The sequence below is a fragment of the Spermophilus citellus genome (genome assembly GCF_964194105.1).
Source record: "Spermophilus citellus genome assembly, chromosome: 7".
Classification (NCBI taxonomy): Eukaryota; Metazoa; Chordata; class Mammalia; order Rodentia; family Sciuridae; genus Spermophilus; species Spermophilus citellus.
In genome coordinates this window covers 18,920,196-18,934,002 of record NC_138188.1, presented here as the reverse complement: position 1 = coordinate 18,934,002, position 13,807 = coordinate 18,920,196, and positions in this window count along the sequence as shown.

Sequence of the window (13,807 nt, the reverse complement as noted above, 5' to 3'; positions counted from 1 at the left end):
TCAATAGGAAACAAACCATAGAGATAGAACTTGGAACTACTTGATTGTGTCAAGTTTCAAAGAGCTAGCACAAACCCTGTTTGATTTAGAATTCCAATTTCATGTATCCATATAGGAGAAAACAGAGTGAAACCTAAAAATTAAAACCGTTACTGCCAACGAATGGTTTAACCTAGAAGAACGAAATATGGTGAGCCAAGTGGGATTGGGGTACTGATCCTTACCTGAAAGTGTCATCAAGATTGGTGAAAAAATGTGTGATGAGATTTCAGGAAACTCGTAGTTTTTTGGAAGATTGGCAACCCCTTTCCATGAAAGTGATTTGCGCCAGTCTGTGCTTAGGGCTACATCAATAGGAAAAAACCATAGAGCTAGAACTTGGAACTACTTGATTGTGTCAAGTTTCAAAGAGCTAGCACAAACCGTGTTTGATTTAGAGTTCCAAATATATGTATCCATATAGGAGAAAAAAGAGTGAAACCTAAAATTTAAACTGTTACTGCCAACGATCGGTTTAACCTAGAAGAACGAAATTTGGTGAGCCAAGTGGGATTGGGGTACACATCATTACCTGAAAGTGTCATCAAGATTGGGTGAAAAAATGTGTGCTGAGATTTCAGGAAACTAGTAGTTTTTTGGTAGCTTGGCAACCCCTTTCCATGAAAGTGATTTGCGCCAGTCTCTGCTTAGGGCTACATCAATAGGAAACAAACCATAGAGATAGAACTTGGAACTACTTGATTGTGTCAAGTTTCAAAGAGCTAGCACAAACCGTGTTTGATTTAGAGTTCCAAATACATGTATCAATATAAGAAAACAGAGTGAAAGTTAAAAATTTAAACTGTTACTGCCAACAAACGGTTTAAACTAGAAGACGAAATTTGGTGAGCCAGGTGGGATTGGGAACTGATCATTACCTGAAACTGTCATCAAGATTGGGTGAAAAAATGTGTGCTGAGATTTCAGGAAACTCGTAGTTTTTTGGAAGCTTTGCAACCCCTTTCCATGAAAGTGATTTGCGCCAGTCTCTGCTTAGGGCTACAACAATAGGAAACAAACCATAGAGATAGAACTTGGAACTACTTGATTGTGTCAAGTTTCAAAGAGCTAGCACAAACCGTGTTTGATTTAGAGTTCCAAATACATGTATCCATATAAGAAAACAGAGTGAAAGCTAAAAATTTAAACTGTTACTGCCAACAAACGGTTTAAACTAGAAGAACGAAATTTGGTGAGCCAGGTGGGATTGGGAACTGATCATTACCTGAAAGTGTCATCAAGATTGGGTGAAAAATGTGTGCTGAGATTTCAGGAAACTCGTAGTTTTTTGGAAGCTTGGCAACCCCTTTCCATGAAAGGGATTTTCGCCAGTCTCTGCTTAGGGCTACATCAATAGGAAACAAACCATAGAGATAGAACTTGGAACTACTTGATTGTGTCAAGTTTCAAAGAGCTAGCACAAACCCTGTTTGATTTAGAATTCCAATTTCATTTATCCATATAGGAGAAAACAGGGTGAAACCTAAAAATTAAAACCGTTACTGCCAACGAACGGTTTAACGTAGAAGAACGAAATTTGGTGAGCCAAGTGGGATTGGGGTACTGATCATTACCTGAAAGTGTCATCAAGATTGGTGAAAAAATGTGTGATGAGATTTCAGGAAACTCGTAGTTTTTTGGAAGATTGGCAACCCCTTTCCATGAAAGTGATTTGCGCCAGTCTGTGCTTAGGGCTACATCAATAGGAAAAAACCATAGAGCTAGAACTTGGAACTACTTGATTGTGTCAAGTTTCAAAGAGCTAGCACAAACCGTGTTTGATTTAGAGTTCCAAATATATGTATCCATATAGGAGAAAAAAGAGTGATACCTAAAATTTAAACTGTTACTGCCAACGATCGGTTTAACCTAGAAGAACGAAATTTGGTGAGCCAAGTGGGATTGGGGTACACATCATTACCTGAAAGTGTCATCAAGATTGGGTGAAAAAATGTGTGCTGAGATTTCAGGAAACTAGTAGTTTTTTGGTAGCTTGGCAACCCCTTTCCTTGAAAGTGATTTGCGCCAGTCTCTGCTTAGGGCTACATCAATAGGAAACAAACCATAGAGATAGAACTTGGAACTACTTGATTGTGTCAAGTTTCAAAGAGCTAGCACAAACCGTGTTTGATTTAGAGTTCCAAATACATGTATCCATATAAGAAAACAGAGTGAAAGTTAAAAATTTAAACTGTTACTGCCAACAAACGGTTTAAACTAGAAGACGAAATTTGGTGAGCCAGGTGGGATTGGGAACTGATCATTACCTGAAACTGTCATCAAGATTGGGTGAAAAAATGTGTGCTGAGATTTCAGGAAACTCGTAGTTTTTTGGAAGCTTGGCAACCCCTTTCCATGAAAGTGATTTGCGCCAGTCTCTGCTTAGGGCTACAACAATAGGAAACAAACCATAGAGATAGAACTTGGAACTACTTGATTGTGTCAAGTTTCAAAGAGCTAGCACAAACCGTGTTTGATTTAGAGTTCCAAATACATGTATCCATATAAGAAAACAGAGTGAAAGCTAAAAATTTAAACTGTTACTGCCAACAAACGGTTTAAACTAGAAGAACGAAATTTGGTGAGCCAGGTGGGATTGGGAACTGATCATTACCTGAAAGTGTCATCAAGATTGGGTGAAAAATGTGTGCTGAGATTTCAGGAAACTCGTAGTTTTTTGGAAGCTTGGCAACCCCTTTCCATGAAAGGGATTTTCGCCAGTCTCTGCTTAGGGCTACATCAATAGGAAACAAACCATAGAGATAGAACTTGGAACTACTTGATTGTGTCAAGTTTCAAAGAGCTAGCACAAACCCTGTTTGATTTAGAATTCCAATTTCATTTATCCATATAGGAGAAAACAGAGTGAAACCTAAAAATTAAAACCGTTACTGCCAACGAACGGTTTAACGTAGAAGAACGAAATTTGGTGAGCCAAGTGGGATTGGGGTACTATCATTACCTGAAAGTGTCATCAAGATTGGTGAAAAAATGTGTGATGAGATTTCAGGAAACTCGTAGTTTTTTGGAAGATTGGCAACCCCTTTCCATGAAAGTGATTTGCGCCAGTCTGTGCTTAGGGCTACATCAATAGGAAAAAACCATAGAGCTAGAACTTGGAACTACTTGATTGTGTCAAGTTTCAAAGAGCTAGCACAAACCGTGTTTGATTTAGAGTTCCAACTCCATGTATCCACATAGGAGAAAACAGAGTGAAACCTAAAAATTAAAAGTGTTACTGCCAACGAATGGTTTAACCTAGAAGAACGAAATTTGGTGAGCCAAGTGGGATTGGGGTACTGATCATTACAAGAAAGTGTCATCAAGATTGGGTGAAAAAATGTGTGCTGAGATTTCAGGAAACCCGTAGTTTTTTGGAAGCTTGGCAACCCCTTTCCATGAAAGTGAATTCCGCCAGCCTCTGCTTAGGGCTACATCAATAGGAAAACAAAACATAGAGATAGAACTTGGAACTACTTGATTGTGTCAAGTTTCAAAGAGCTAGCACAAACCGTGTTTGATTTAGAGTTCCAAGTACATGTATCCATATATGAGAAAACAGAGTGAAACCTAAAAATTAAAACTGTTAATGCCAACGAATGGTTTAACCTAGAAGAACGAAATTTGGTGAGCCAAGTGGGATTGGGGTACTGATCATTACTTGAAAGTGTCGCCAAGATTGGGTGAAAAATTGTGTGCTGAGATTTCAGGAAACTCGTAGTTTTTTGGAAGCTTGGCAACCCTTTTCCATGAAAGTGATTTGCGCCAGTCTCTGTTTGGGTCTACATCAATAGGAAACAAAACATAGAGATAGAACTTGGAACTACTTTATTGTGTCAAGTTTCAAAGAGCTAGCCCAAACCATGTTTGATTTAGAGTTCCAACTACATGTATCCATATAGGAGAAAACAGAGTGAAACCTAAAATTTCAAACTGTTACTGCCAACGAACGGTTTAACGTAGAAGAACGAAATTTGGTGAGCCAAGTGCGATTGGGGTACTGATCATTACCTGAAAGTGTCATCAAGATTGGGTGAAAAAATGTGTGATGAGATTTCAGGAAACTCGTAGTTTTTTGGTAGCTTGGCAACCCCTTTAAATGAAAGTGAATTCCGCCAGCATCTGCTTAGGGCTAAATCAAGAGGAAACAAACCAGAGAGATAGAACTTGGAACTACTTGATTGTGTCAAGTTTCAAAGAGCTAGCACAAACCGTGTTTGATTTAGAGTTCCAAATACATGTATCGATATAAGAAAACAGAGTGAAAGCTAAAAATTTAAACTTTTACTGCCAACAAACGGTTTAAACTAGAAGAACGAAATTTGGTGAGCCAGGTGGGATTGGGAACTGATCATTACCTGAAAGTGTCATCAAGATTGGGTGAAAAAATGTGTGCTGAGATTTCAGGAAACTCGTAGTTTTTTGGAAGCTTGGCAACCCCTTTCCATGAAAGTGATTTTCGCCAGTCTCTGCTTAGGGCTACATCAATAGGAAACAAACCATAGAGATAGAACTTGGAACTACTTGATTGTGTCAAGTTTCAAAGAGCTAGCACAAACCCTGTTTGATTTAGAATTCCAATTTCATGTATCCATATAGGAGAAAACAGAGTGAAACCTAAAAATTAAAACCGTTACTGCCAACGAATGGTTTAACCTAGAAGAACGAAATATGGTGAGCCAAGTGGGATTGGGGTACTGATCCTTACCTGAAAGTGTCATCAAGATTGGTGAAAAAATGTGTGATGAGATTTCAGGAAACTCGTAGTTTTTTGGAAGATTGGCAACCCCTTTCCATGAAAGTGATTTGCGCCAGTCTGTGCTTAGGGCTACATCAATAGGAAAAAACCATAGAGCTAGAACTTGGAACTACTTGATTGTGTCAAGTTTCAAAGAGCTAGCACAAACCGTGTTTGATTTAGAGTTCCAAATATATGTATCCATATAGGAGAAAAAAGAGTGAAACCTAAAATTTAAACTGTTACTGCCAACGATCGGTTTAACCTAGAAGAACGAAATTTGGTGAGCCAAGTGGGATTGGGGTACACATCATTACCTGAAAGTGTCATCAAGATTGGGTGAAAAAATGTGTGCTGAGATTTCAGGAAACTAGTAGTTTTTTGGTAGCTTGGCAACCCCTTTCCATGAAAGTGATTTGCGCCAGTCTCTGCTTAGGGCTACATCAATAGGAAACAAACCATAGAGATAGAACTTGGAACTACTTGATTGTGTCAAGTTTCAAAGAGCTAGCACAAACCGTGTTTGATTTAGAGTTCCAAATACATGTATCAATATAAGAAAACAGAGTGAAAGCTAAAAATTTAAACTGTTACTGCCAACAAACGGTTTAAACTAGAAGACGAAATTTGGTGAGCCAGGTGGGATTGGGAACTGATCATTACCTGAAACTGTCATCAAGATTGGGTGAAAAAATGTGTGCTGAGATTTCAGGAAACTCGTAGTTTTTTGGAAGCTTGGCAACCCCTTTCCATGAAAGTGATTTGCGCCAGTCTCTGCTTAGGGCTACAACAATAGGAAACAAACCATAGAGATAGAACTTGGAACTACTTGATTGTGTCAAGTTTCAAAGAGCTAGCACAAACCGTGTTTGATTTAGAGTTCCAAATACATGTATCCATATAAGAAAACAGAGTGAAAGCTAAAAATTTAAACTGTTACTGCCAACAAACGGTTTAAACTAGAAGAACGAAATTTGGTGAGCCAGGTGGGATTGGGAACTGATCATTACCTGAAAGTGTCATCAAGATTGGGTGAAAAATGTGTGCTGAGATTTCAGGAAACTCGTAGTTTTTTGGAAGCTTGGCAACCCCTTTCCATGAAAGGGATTTTTGCCAGTCTCTGCTTAGGGCTACATCAATAGGAAACAAACCATAGAGATAGAACTTGGAACTACTTGATTGTGTCAAGTTTCAAAGAGCTAGCACAAACCCTGTTTGATTTAGAATTCCAATTTCATTTATCCATATAGGAGAAAACAGAGTGAAACCTAAAAATTAAAACCGTTACTGCCAACGAACGGTTTAACGTAGAAGAACGAAATTTGGTGAGCCAAGTGGGATTGGGGTACTATCATTACCTGAAAGTGTCATCAAGATTGGTGAAAAAATGTGTGATGAGATTTCAGGAAACTCGTAGTTTTTTGGAAGCTTGGCAACCCCTTTCCATGAAAGTGAATTCCGCCAGCCTCTGCTTAGGGCTACATCAATAGGAAACAAAACATAGAGATAGAACTTGGAACTACTTGATTGTGTCAAGTTTCAAAGAGCTAGCACAAACAGTGTTTGATTTAGAGTTCCAAGTACATGTATCCATATATGAGAAAACAGAGTGAAACCTAAAAATTAAAACTGTTAATGCCAACGAATGGTTTAACCTAGAAGAACGAAATTTGGTGAGCCAAGTGGGATTGGGGTACTGATCATTACTTGAAAGTGTCGCCAAGATTGGGTGAAAAATTGTGTGCTGAGATTTCAGGAAACTCGTAGTTTTTTGGAAGCTTGGCAACCCTTTTCCATGAAAGTGATTTGCGCCAGTCTCTGTTTGGGTCTACATCAATAGGAAACAAAACATAGAGATAGAACTTGGAACTACTTTATTGTGTCAAGTTTCAAAGAGCTAGCCCAAACCATGTTTGATTTAGAGTTCCAACTACATGTATCCATATAGGATAAAACAGAGTGAAACCTAAAATTTCAAACTGTTACTGCCAACGAACGGTTTAACGTAGAAGAACGAAATTTGGTGAGCCAAGTGCGATTGGGGTACTGATCATTACCTGAAAGTGTCATCAAGATTGGGTGAAAAAATGTGTGATGAGATTTCAGGAAACTCGTAGTTTTTTGGTAGCTTGGCAACCCCTTTAAATGAAAGTGAATTCCGCCAGCATCTGCTTAGGGCTAAATCAAGAGGAAACAAACCAGAGAGATAGAACTTGGAACTACTTGATTGTGTCAAGTTTCAAAGAGCTAGCACAAACCGTGTTTGATTTAGCGTTCCAAATACATGTATCCATATAAGAAAACAGAGTGAAAGCTAAAAATTTAAACTTTTACTGCCAACAAACGGTTTAAACTAGAAGAACGAAATTTGGTGAGCCAGGTGGGATTGGGAACTGATCATTACCTGAAAGTGTCATCAAGATTGGGTGAAAAAATGTGTGCTGAGATTTCAGGAAACTCGTAGTTTTTTGGAAGCTTGGCAACCCCTTTCCATGAAAGTGATTTTCGCCAGTCTCTGCATAGGGCTACATCAATAGGAAACAATCCATAGAGATAGAACTTGGAACTACTTGATTGTGTCAAGTTTCAAAGAGCTAGCACAAACCCTGTTTGAATTAGAATTCCAATTTCATGTATCCATATAGGAGAAAACAGAGTGAAACCTAAAAATTAAAACCGTTACTGTCAACGAATTGTTTAACCTAGAAGAACGAAATATGGTGAGTCAAGTGGGATTGGGGTACTGATCCTTACCTGAAAGTGTCATCAAGATTGGTGAAAAAATGTGTGATGAGATTTCAGGAAACTCGTAGTTTTTTGGAAGATTGGCAACCCCTTTCCATGAAAGTGATATGCGCCAGTCTGTGCTTAGGGCTACATCAATAGGAAAAAACCATAGAGCTAGAACTTGGAACTACTTGATTGTGTCAAGTTTCAAAGAGCTAGCACAAACCGTGTTTGATTTAGAGTTCCAAATATATGTATCCATATAGGAGAAAAAAGAGTGAAACCTAAAATTTAAACTGTTACTGCCAACGATCGGTTTAACCTAGAAGAACGAAATTTGGTGAGCCAAGTGGGATTGGGGTACACATCATTACCTGAAAGTCTCATCAAGATTGGGTGAAAAAATGTGTGCTGAGATTTCAGGAAACTCGTAGTTTTTTGGAAGCTTGGCAACCCCTTTCCATGAAAGTGATTTGCGCCAGTCTCTGCTTAGGGCTACAACAATAGGAAACAAACCATAGAGATAGAACTTGGAACTACTTGATTGTGTCAAGTTTCAAAGAGCTAGCACAAACCGTGTTTGATTTAGAGTTCCAAATACATGTATCCATATAAGAAAACAGAGTGAAAGCTAAAAATTTAAACTGTTACTGCCAACAAACGGTTTAAACTAGAAGAACGAAATTTGGTGAGCCAGGTGGGATTGGGAACTGATCATTACCTGAAAGTGTCATCAAGATTGGGTGAAAAATGTGTGCTGAGATTTCAGGAAACTCGTAGTTTTTTGGAAGCTTGGCAACCCCTTTCCATGAAAGGGATTTTCGCCAATCTCTGCTTAGGGCTACATCAATAGGAAACAAACCATAGAGATAGAACTTGGAACTACTTGATTGTGTCAAGTTTCAAAGAGCTAGCACAAACCCTGTTTGATTTAGAATTCCAATTTCATTTATCCATATAGGAGAAAACAGAGTGAAACCTAAAAATTAAAACCGTTACTGCCAACGAACGGTTTAACGTAGAAGAACGAAATTTGGTGAGCCAAGTGGGATTGGGGTACTGATCATTACTTGAAAGTGTCATCAAGATTGGTGAAAAAATGTGTGATGAGATTTCAGGAAACTCATAGTTTTTTGGAAGATTGGCAACCCCTTTCCATGAAAGTGATTTGCGCCAGTCTGTGCTTAGGGCTACATCAATAGGAAAAAACCATAGAGCTAGAACTTGGAACTACTTGATTGTGTCAAGTTTCAAAGAGCTAGCACAAACCGTGTTTGATTTAGAGTTCCAAATATATGTATCCATATAGGAGAAAAAAGAGTGAAACCTAAAATTTAAACTGTTACTGCCAACGATCGGTTTAACCTAGAAGAACGAAATTTGGTGAGCCAAGTGGGATTGGGGTACACATCATTACCTGAAAGTGTCATCAAGATTGGGTGAAAAAATGTGTGCTGAGATTTCAGGAAACTAGTAGTTTTTTGGTAGCTTGGCAACCCCTTTCCATGAAAGTGATTTGCGCCAGTCTCTGCTTAGGGCTACATCAATAGGAAACAAACCATAGAGATAGAACTTGGAACTACTTGATTGTGTCAAGTTTCAAAGAGCTAGCACAAACCGTGTTTGATTTAGAGTTCCAAATACATGTATCCATATAAGAAAACAGAGTGAAAGCTAAAAATTTAAACTGTTACTGCCAACAAACGGTTTAAACTAGAAGACGAAATTTGGTGAGCCAGGTGCGATTGGGAACTGATCATTACCTGAAACTGTCATCAAGATTGGGTGAAAAAATGTGTGCTGAGATTTCAGGAAACTCGTAGTTTTTTGGAAGCTTGGCAACCCCTTTCCATGAAAGTGATTTGCGCCAGTCTCTGCTTAGGGCTACAACAATAGGAAACAAACCATAGAGATAGAACTTGGAACTACTTGATTGTGTCAAGTTTCAAAGAGCTAGCACAAACCGTGTTTGATTTAGAGTTCCAAATACATGTATCCATATAAGAAAACAGAGTGAAAGCTAAAAATTTAAACTGTTACTGCCAACAAACGGTTTAAACTAGAAGAACGAAATTTGGTGAGCCAGGTGGGATTGGGAACTGATCATTACCTGAAAGTGTCATCAAGATTGGGTGAAAAATGTGTGCTGAGATTTCAGGAAACTCGTAGTTTTTTGGAAGCTTGGCAACCCCTTTCCATGAAAGGGATTTTCGCCAGTCTCTGCTTAGGGCTACATCAATAGGAAACAAACCATAGAGATAGAACTTGGAACTACTTGATTGTGTCAAGTTTCAAAGAGCTAGCACAAACCCTGTTTGATTTAGAATTCCAATTTCATTTATCCATATAGGAGAAAACAGAGTGAAACCTAAAAATTAAAACCGTTACTGCCAACGAACGGTTTAACGTAGAAGAACGAAATTTGGTGAGCCAAGTGGGATTGGGGTACTATCATTACCTGAAAGTGTCATCAAGATTGGTGAAAAAATGTGTGATGAGATTTCAGGAAACTCGTAGTTTTTTGGAAGATTGGCAACCCCTTTCCATGAAAGTGATTTGCGCCAGTCTGTGCTTAGGGCTACATCAATAGGAAAAAACCATAGAGCTAGAACTTGGAACTATTGATTGTGTCAAGTTTCAAAGAGCTAGCACAAACCGTGTTTGATTTAGAGTTCCAACTACATGTATCCATATAGGAGAAAACAGAGTGAAACCTAAAAATTAAAAGTGTTACTGTCAATTAATGGTTTAACCTAGAAGAACGAAATTTTGTGAGCCAAGTGGGATTGGGGTACTGATCATTACAAGAAAGTGTCATCAAGATTGGGTGAAAAAATGTGTGATGAGATTTCAGGAAACTCGTAGTTTTTTGGAAGCTTGGCAACCCCTTTCCATGAAAGTGAATTCCGCCAGCCTCTGCTTAGGGCTACATCAATAGGAAACAAAACATAGAGATAGAACTTGGAACTACTTGATTGTGTCAAGTTTCAAAGAGCTAGCACAAACAGTGTTTGATTTAGAGTTCCAAGTACATGTATCCATATATGAGAAAACAGAGTGAAACCTAAAAATTAAAACTGTTAATGCCAACGAATGGTTTAACCTAGAAGAATGAAATTTGGTGAGCCAAGTGGGATTGGGGTACTGATCATTACTTGAAAGTGTCGCCAAGATTGGGTGAAAAATTGTGTGCTGAGATTTCAGGAAACTCGTAGTTTTTTGGAAGCTTGGCAACCCTTTTCCATGAAAGTGATTTGCGCCAGTCTCTGTTTGGGTCTACATCAATAGGAAACAAAATATAGAGATAGAACTTGGAACTACTTTATTGTGTCAAGTTTCAAAGAGCTAGCCCAAACCATGTTTGATTTAGAGTTCCAACTACATGTATCCATATAGGAGAAAACAGAGTGAAACCTAAAATTTCAAACTGTTACTGCCAACGAACGGTTTAACGTAGAAGAACGAAATTTGGTGAGCCAAGTGCAATTGGTGTACTGATCATTACCTGAAAGTGTCATCAAGATTGGGTGAAAAAATGTGTGATGAGATTTCAGGAAACTCGTAGTTTTTTGGTAGCTTGGCAACCCCTTTAAATGAAAGTGAATTCCGCCAGCATCTGCTTAGGGCTAAATCAAGAGGAAACAAACCAGAGAGATAGAACTTGGAACTACTTGATTGTGTCAAGTTTCAAAGAGCTAGCACAAACCGTGTTTGATTTAGAGTTCCAAATACATGTATCCATATAAGAAAACAGAGTGAAAGCTAAAAATTTAAACTTTTACTGCCAACAAACGGTTTAAACTAGAAGAACGAAATTTGGTGAGCCAGGTGGGATTGGGAACTGATCATTACCTGAAAGTGTCATCAAGATTGGGTGAAAAAATGTGTGCTGAGATTTCAGGAAACTCGTAGTTTTTTGGAAGCTTGGCAACCCCTTTCCATGAAAGTGATTTTCGCCAGTCTCTGCTTAGGGCTACATCAATAGGAAACAAACCATAGAGATAGAACTTGGAACTACTTGATTGTGTCAAGTTTCAAAGAGCTAGCACAAACCCTGTTTGATTTAGAATTCCAATTTCATGTATCCATATAGGAGAAAACAGAGTGAAACCTAAAAATTAAAACCGTTACTGCCAACGAATGGTTTAACCTAGAAGAACGAAATATGGTGAGCCAAGTGGGATTGGGGTACTGATCCTTACCTGAAAGTGTCATCAAGATTGGTGAAAAAATGTGTGATGAGATTTCAGGAAACTCGTAGTTTTTTGGAAGATTGGCAACCCCTTTCCATGAAAGTGATTTGCGCCAGTCTGTGCTTAGGGCTACATCAATAGGAAAAAACCATAGAGCTAGAACTTGGAACTACTTGATTGTGTCAAGTTTCAAAGAGCTAGCACAAACCGTGTTTGATTTAGAGTTCCAAATATATGTATCCATATAGGAGAAAAAAGAGTGAAACCTAAAATTTAAACTGTTACTGCCAACGATCGGTTTAACCTAGAAGAACGAAATTTGGTGAGCCAAGTGGGAATGGGGTACACATCATTACCTGAAAGTCTCATCAAGATTGGGTGAAAAAATGTGTGCTGAGATTTCAGGAAACTAGTAGTTTTTTGGTAGCTTGGCAACCCCTTTCCATGAAAGTGATTTGCGCCAGTCTCTGCTTAGGGCTACATCAATAGGAAACAAACCATAGAGATAGAACTTGGAACTACTTGATTGTGTCAAGTTTCAAAGAGCTAGCACAAACCGTGTTTGATTTAGAGTTCCAAATACATGTATCCATATAAGAAAACAGAGTGAAAGCTAAAAATTTAAACTGTTACTGCCAACAAACGGTTTAAACTAGAAGACGAAATTTGGTGAGCCAGGTGGGATTGGGAACTGATCATTACCTGAAACTGTCATCAAGATTGGGTGAAAAAATGTGTGCTGAGATTTCAGGAAACTCGTAGTTTTTTGGAAGCTTGGCAACCCCTTTCCATGAAATTGATTTGCGCCAGTCTCTGCTTAGGGCTACAACAATAGGAAACAAACCATAGAGATAGAACTTGGAACTACTTGATTGTGTCAAGTTTCAAAGAGCTAGCACAAACCGTGTTTGATTTAGAGTTCCAAATACATGTACCCATATAAGAAAACAGAGTGAAAGCTACAAATTTAAACTGTTACTGCCAACAAACTGTTTAAACTAGAAGAACGAAATTTGGTGAGCCAGGTGGGATTGGGAACTGATCATTACCTGAAAGTGTCATCAAGATTGGGTGAAAAATGTGTGCTGAGATTTCAGGAAACTCGTAGTTTTTTGGAAGCTTGGCAACCCCTTTCCATGAAAGGGATTTTCGCCAGTCTCTGCTTAGGGCTACATCAATAGGAAACAAACCATAGAGATAGAACTTGGAACTACTTGATTGTGTCAAGTTTCAAAGAGCTAGCACAAACCCTGTTTGATTTAGAATTCCAATTTCATTTATCCATATAGGAGAAAACAGAGTGAAACCTAAAAATTAAAACCGTTACTGCCAATGAACGGTTTAACGTAGAAGAACGAAATTTGGTGAGCCAAGTGGGATTGGGGTACTGATCATTACTTGAAAGTGTCATCAAGATTGGTGAAAAAATGTGTGATGAGATTTCAGGAAACTCATAGTTTTTTGGAAGATTGGCAACCCCTTTCCATGAAAGTGATTTGCGCCAGTCTGTGCTTAGGGCTACATCAATAGGAAAAAACCATAGAGCTAGAACTTGGAACTACTTGATTGTGTCAAGTTTCAAAGAGCTAGCACAAACCGTGTTTGATTTAGAGTTCCAAATATATGTATCCATATAGGAGAAAAAAGAGTGAAACCTAAAATTTAAACTGTTACTGCCAACGATCGGTTTAACCTAGAAGAACGAAATTTGGTGAGCCAAGTGGGATTGGGGTACACATCATTACCTGAAAGTGTCATCAAGATTGGGTGAAAAAATGTGTGCTGAGATTTCAGGAAACTAGTAGTTTTTTGGTAGCTTGGCAACCCCTTTCCATGAAAGTGATTTGCGCCAGTCTCTGCTTAGGGCTACATCAATAGGAAACAAACCATAGAGATAGAACTTGGAACTACTTGATTGTGTCAAGTTTCAAAGAGCTAGCACAAACCGTGTTTGATTTAGAGTTCCAAATACATGTATCCATATAAGAAAACAGAGTGAAAGCTAAAAATTTAAACTGTTACTGCCAACAAACGGTTTAAACTAGAAGACGAAATTTGGTGAGCCAGGTGCGATTGGGAACTGATCATTACCTGAAACTGTCATCAAGAT